Genomic DNA, 7,107 nt, shown 5'->3' on the forward strand with positions numbered 1-7,107 from the left:
GTGGGTTGTTTCCTGGTTTTCCAGGAGATTGCTGGGCCTTGTTCTGTAAGGCTGAAGCAATATCCTGTCGTGCTCCGACTATCTTCTGTTGAAGATGCCCAGTCTGAGTCACTGAATGCTATAAGATGTAAATCCTCCTCACTCTTCCTGAAACTTAACTCAAAATCAGAAGTACCCTTTAGGTATCTTAACACATGCTTTGCTGCAGTCAAGTGTTCTTCCTTTGGATTGGCTACTGTCCGTGACAGCTTGCTCACAATCCAGCTTATGTCTGGTCTGGTGCAAGTCATGGCATAGATCAGGCTACCAACAATTTCTCTATATTCTTTGTTATTTGTAATTTCATCATTTTCAGTCGTGGCATTTTCTATTTTTTGTTCACTTGGAGTGCGTCTTGGTTTACACTCTGACATCCCAAATCTTTCTAGTATTTTTGTGATGTAGCTTTTCTGGTGCATTTTGATTTCATGTCTATCTTGTGTAAATTGTATACCCAAAAAGTAGAATAATTTCCCCAGATCTTTCATTTTAAATCTACATTTCATGGTTTCCTTGAACTTGTTTAATGACTCATCATCGCTGGCAGCAATGATGAGATCATCCACCCAGATGATTACAATGATAGTGACATTCCCGCTCTGCTTTCTGTATACACAATGGTCAGACAGATTTCTTATAAAGTCATTTTGCTCGAGGTGGTCATTTAAAAGTTGGTACCAGTTTCTCTCTGATTGTTTAAGACCATAGAGCGACTTCTTTAATTTGTACATTAGCTTCTGTCCAGTCTCTGAAGTCTCCTCAAAACCTTCTGGTTGTTCTATGTAAATCTCTTCTTCTATTGGGGCATGCAAGTATGCCGTTTTCACGTCCATTTGATGGACAATGTATTCATTTTGAACCGCTATTTGCATAAGGGCACGCACTGAAGAGATATTGGCCGTTGGAGCGAAGGTTTCCTGATAATCTATTCCCTTTGTTTGGCTGTATCCCTTGGCTACATATCTGGCTTTGAAAATGTTTCCTTTTTCTGCAGATTCTTTAAGAGCATAAACCCTTTTTCCCCCAACTGCAGTTTTGCCTTCCGGTAAAGGTGACAGTTCAAATGTATCATTTTCTTTGAGTGAGCAAATCTCCTCCCTCATTGCATGCTCCCATTTTGGTGCCTCAGGTGACATCTGTGCTTCACTGAAAGTTTGCGGACTCCACATACTGTCCTGTAACAATAGTCTACGCTTATATTTATCAAATCCTCATCTCTTTCATCTGTTATATAAGTTATATAATCTTTAAGGTATTTCGGGGGTCTTCTCTCTCTCCTTGGGTAGCGAGTGCTGTCACTGTGTGACGGTTCTGACATCGTACTCTCTTCCCCTTCATTTTCTTCATTTTGATTCTTTAACTCCATTTCTGGACCCTCTTTAATTTTATGATGTTCCTTTCCATAATCCTGATAATCAGAATCTGATTCATTTGTTTGTGTTAGTTGCTCCGCATTTTTCTTTGTGATGAATTTCACCAATCTATGATTTGACACTCGTTCTTTGTCTGGATCATAAACCAAATATGCTGGGCTGTTTTTACTGTGCCCAACATATATGCCTTTTCCACATCTGGAGTCAAGTTTCTTGTGGTTGTGTTTGTATGTATAGCATCCTGATCCAAACACCCACATTTTGGATAGGTCCGGCCTTTTTCCTGTCAACATGAAGTAGGGAGTGTTTTTGGTCCTGTCACTGTAACACCTGTTTCGAATGTGAGCAGCATTTTGTACAGCATAAGGCCACAATCTTTTAGGTAACCCTTTTTCCAACAGTTGACACCTGGCCATGTCAAATAAAGTTCTCCATTGTCTCTCAGCTGTACCATTTTGATGGGGAGAATATGGACACGATGTTTCATGTCTAATGCCTTTGTCTCTCAGAAGTGACTGGAAAGCATTCCCTGTATATTCTGTTCCATTGTCCGATCTTATACATTTTACAGTCCCATACGGAGGACAATCTGCCAAGAACCTTTTAGTTGCTAATGCGGCATCACTCTTATTTTTAAGAAAGTAAACAGATATTGCCCCGGAAAAGTCATCTGTAAATGAAATTGCATATTTATGCCCGTCTAGACCGGTTGGTTCAATGGGACCTGCTAAATCTGTATGTACTAATTCAAGGGGCTGACTAGCTTTCACATCTGCCGTTCTGTTTCTGTTATTTGTAAATTTTCCTTCAGTGCATGTGTTACAGTCTATTTTACTGTTGCTGTCTGTGATCTGCATGCCCACCACCACATCAGGCAATTTCAATATATCATTTACATTGCAATGGCCCAATATCGTATGCCATGTTTTGACATCACAGGTTAAGTTTACCCTGTCATTGTACGTTTTCCCCCGGATGACCTCGTGTGTTTTCAAGTAGAACAATCTTTCGTGTTCCTCTAGAGGAAAAGATGTACCATCTTTAGCAACAAGTTCATTTTGTCCCTCTGCAAATGTCAATTTGGCTCCGTTACCTGTTGCTGCCTTCACGGAGAAGATGCTCTGGGGGTACGTTGGGATGTGTAAGGCTCTCTGCAGTGTGGTTGTGACCGACTTTCCCTTGGAGTCCTGTATCATCACCTCTGCGTCACCTCGCTTGAGCGCCACCCTGTTCCTCCGTCTTCCATCAGCAAGCTCCATGTAGTGTTTGACCGGGTCAAACGACGCATCAAAGCGAGTAAACTTGTCCTTGTCCGTTATGATGTGTGACGTAGCTCCACAGTCCACCATCAGCCCATTCGTTCGTATGGTTGCTGTAGTCGCGGTAAAAGCAAATGTTTGTTCGTCCTCGTCATATCGCTGCTTCTCCGCTGTCTGTTTTGCGCCATCTCTGTTTGTTCTCCTCCTGCACGTCTCGTCGGTGTGTGTGGAGCTCCTGTGGTAACTGCACCACTGCTCCTTTTGAGGATTTTCCTCCACACACTCAAACCCAAAGCATTTTCGTGCGGCATCATGCCTTCAGGTGCTTGGGTCTCGTTGGCGTGTGGGCAGTAATGGCTAGTCACTGCCTATCTTCTCCTGGCCCCAAGCTTACAAGCTCACTTTTACTCAAAACCCAGCCCGAGGATCTTTCAGACTTACCCCTCCGACCTATAGACTCCTGCCCTGCCCTCTTTTCGTGCTATCCCCTGGGCCGCACACTGATCGAAATGAAAAATTAAGGAATGCTTCACGAATTTGCGTGTCATCCTTGCGCTCAGTGGCGCCTGATCTTCTCTGTTAATGTTCCACATTCGTTCCACATGTTGACCAATCACCTCTCTACCTCGTTCCCAATGTTTTCCAAATTGTTCCAAATTGTCCCAGAGCTAGCCAAATGTTGACCAATCACGGCTCTCCCTCGTTCCAAATCTGAGATCGGCAATCTTCTTTCACTACATACAGTGCCTTGCGAAAGTATTCGGCCCCCTTGAACCTTTCAACATTTCAGGCTTCAAACATAAAGATATAAAATTTTAATTTTTTGTCATGAATCAACAACAAGTGGGACACAATCGTGAAGTGGAACGAAATTTATTGGATAATTTAAACTTTTTTAACAAATAAAAAACTGAAAAGTGGGGCGTGCAATATTATTCGGCCCCCTTGCGCTAATACTTTGTAGCGCCACCTTTTGCTGTAATTACAGCTGCAAGTCGCTTGGGGTATGTCTCTATCAGTTTTGCACATCGAGAAACTGGAATTCTTGCCCATTCTTCCTTGCAAAACAGCTCGAGCTCAGTGAGGTTGGATGGAGAGCGTTTGTGAACAGCAGTCTTCAGCTCTTTCCACAGATTCTCGATTGGATTCAGGTCTGGACTTTGACTTGGCCATTCTAACACCTGGATACGTCTATTTGTGAACCATTCCATTGTAGATTTGGCTTTATGTTTTGGATCATTGTCCTGTTGGAAGATAAATCTCCGTCACAGTCTCAGGTCTTTTGCAGACTCCAACAGGTTTTCTTCCAGAATGGTCCTGTATTTGGCTCCATCCATCTTCCCATCAATTTTAGCCATCTTCCCTGTCCCTGCTGAAGAAAAGCAGGCCCAAACCATGATGCTGCCACCACCATGTTTGACAGTGGGGATGGTGTGTTCAGGGTGATGAGCTGTGTTGCTTTTACGCCAAACATATCGTTTTGCATTGTGGCCAAAAAGTTCGATTTTGGTTTCATCTGACCAGAGCACCTTCATCCACATGTTTGGTGTGTCTCCCAGGTGGCTTGTGGCAAACTTTAAACGAGACTTTTTATGGATATCTTTGAGAAATGGCTTTCTTCTTGCCACTCTTCCATAAAGGCCAGATTTGTGCAGTGCACGACTGATTGTTGTCCTATGGACAGACTCTCCCACCTCAGCTGTAGTTATCTGCAGTTCATCCAGAGTGATCATGGGCCTCTTGGCTGCATCTCTGATCAGTCTTCTCCTTGTTTGAGATGAAAGTTTGGAGGGACGGCCGGGTCTTGGTAGATTTGCAGTGGTCTGATACTCCTTCCATTTCAATATAATTGCTTGCACAGTGCTCCTTGAGATGTTTAAAGCTTGGGAAATCTTTTTGTATCCAAATCCGGCTTTAAACTTCTCCACAACAGTATCTCGGACCTGCCTGGTGTGTTCCTTTGTCTTCATGGTTCTCTCTGCGCTTTAAACAGAACCCTGAGACTATCAAAGAGCAGGTGCATTTATACGGAGACTTGATTACACACAGGTGCATTCTATTTATCATCATCAGTTTAAATTATCCAATAAATTTCGTTCCACTTCACGATTGTGTCCCACTTGTTGTTGATTCATGACAAAAAATTAAAATTTTATATCTTTATGTTTGAAGCCTGAAATGTGGCGAAATGTTGAAAGGTTCAAGGGGGCCGAATACTTTCGCAAGGCACTGTACATGTGAAGCCTCATTATATTTCTGTCAATCTGTTTGCATAACCTTATCACGTGTATTTGTTCGGGTGACACGTGCTGAGTGTTCTATTCAATAAAGGTCAAGCCCGAACACTCAGGAAACGTGTCAATAACTTCTGTCTGTAACTTTCCACTCTAATGTGACAAGTCAATTGTCAGTAGTTTTCCATCCATCACCACCCCAGGAGTCAGACATAACACCAACTGAATGTTACCTTATAAGGACTTGTGTGCAACAGTAGACAACTGTCAGAAAAACTGTTCACAAAGTTTCACAGACAAAACAGTTCAATAGCAAAAGAGTCAGACTCACACCAGCAAGAGATTGTTTCTTCACTCCGGAGGGAACAGCAGAACCAACGCGGAAGTTAGCTCGCACCAACTGTCCAACGAAGGCCTTGCGTCCCTCCCTTTTTATTCAGTTTGTTACAAGTAAAACATATTGTGGAGGTTACATCAAAAGCATTCTCTTCTGCTCATCCCCCCTCCCAACTTAGTTTGTCCTCAGTAAGATTCATTGTGCAGGTTACATCAGAGCATTGGCATCAGCAGTTCACAACAGTCTTACAGATGACACTCAAGGTTAAGGAGTATCCCACCGTTATCTGTTCACCTTCCGTCTCCCAACTCGTTCCCTGCTCTTTCACTTGCCCTTGCTGACCCCTGATGGGATATATCTTGTGAGGAGTTTCAAAACACATACACATTGTGCTTAAGGCAATTAGTGATTTCGAACACATATGCATTTGTGGTAAAGAAGTGAACACATTAATATTGTGATAATGTAGTAAGCAGTTTAAAACACATTAATATTGTAATAAAGCAATATTTCTTTCACATTTCCCTCCTGTTTATCAATATTAAACAGTGTTTTAAAAGACTGATTGCTGAAATGGGAAGAAAACTATCCCCAAAAACCCTTCCTGGGGGCAAAAAGAAGATAGAAACCCTTTCCCAGCAAGAAGCCAACATTTCCATTACATATATATACAACATTTCCCGACATTTCCAATTTGTAAAACACTCGGCTCATAACCTCTGCCTTGGTAGACTTTTCAGTTACAGCGTCAAAATAAACTGGAATATCATCGATACATTTTAGACTTCGCATTCTGAGTCGTCTTCAAGTGGCACCAACTCGTATTGTGCCATGGCTACAGTGACATGAGCAGCTACCTTGACGCTAACTGCGTCCATTATCTTAGCCATCATTATACGCAAACAAGGAACACCACATGCTATTAAGAAAATTAAAAATGAGATAATAGACACAACTATACCGGCAACAGTTAGGATTACATTTTTCCAGCTACCGAACGTGTCGTTTAACCATTGTAAGACTGGATTGGGGACCACACCTTCCATGCTTTGAGTTTTCTTACGGTAGGCTCTTAACAGAGTTAGTGTCTGGCTAATTGTTCCATTTTGAAGCGTATGGAGCGGGATATATGTACAGCATTCTCCTGTACTCTCAATGTACTTACAAACACCTCCCTTTTCTGCCAGGATCATATCTAACGCCTGACGATTCTGTACAACCATGAGAGAGGTTGCATGCAGTTGGGAGGCCACATGTGTTTGGAGAACTTCAGTGAAGTTAGTCAGAGTGTTGATTTTGTGATTCAGGTAATTAATGAGTTCTGTGTGTTTATAAGTGGTGACCGGAAACAACCCTCCAAAGATCGGAAGCTGAGACGCAGCCGCGTTTGCTTCGTCTAAGAGTTTGTCTTGGTCGGGAACATTTCGGGGCTGACCAATGGCATCAAAGTAAACAGGTGTATTACGAACCACTGGTGAATCAAGAATGCTTCTTTTTGCTCTCGCGTCAGTTACATTCATGTCTACACTTTGGTCATTATCATCCAACACATAAGTTTTTGTCTCTTGTACTCCTGTTACATAAGCACATTTACCTGTCCATTCTTCTACCAATCTGTTTCTCAAAACCCCACCTCCACACCACCACCATAACTGGGATCGAATGACGTGTTTGAAGACATTCTTTGACAAGTTAACGGTTTGATCACAGAACGATGCATTCAACCTCCCATAGTCCCTGCAAACGTCATTACCACAGGATGTTCGGGAGTAGCAAATAAATTTGCCCTCTGTCGGTGGATGGAACAAGAAGGGTCTGGACGTTGCTCCGATTATGGGGTACCTTTGAGCATATGGCATGCAGAA

The 7,107-nt window shown here is 42.5% G+C and overlaps 1 non-coding gene across 1 annotated transcript; it reads right to left on the reverse strand.

The window, feature by feature from the left end:
- Positions 1 to 3,184: 3,184 nt before the first annotated feature.
- On the reverse strand, positions 3,185 to 3,288 carry LOC148081631 (U6 spliceosomal RNA). Its single transcript, XR_015711251.1, has one exon. It is a non-coding gene; the product is annotated as a U6 spliceosomal RNA (small nuclear RNA).
- Between the last annotated feature and the right edge of the window lie 3,819 nt (positions 3,289 to 7,107).

Source organism: Callionymus lyra, chromosome 4 (assembly GCF_982586985.1).
Source record: "Callionymus lyra chromosome 4, fCalLyr1.hap1.1, whole genome shotgun sequence".
In the NCBI taxonomy this organism is placed as follows: domain Eukaryota; kingdom Metazoa; phylum Chordata; class Actinopteri; order Syngnathiformes; family Callionymidae; genus Callionymus; species Callionymus lyra.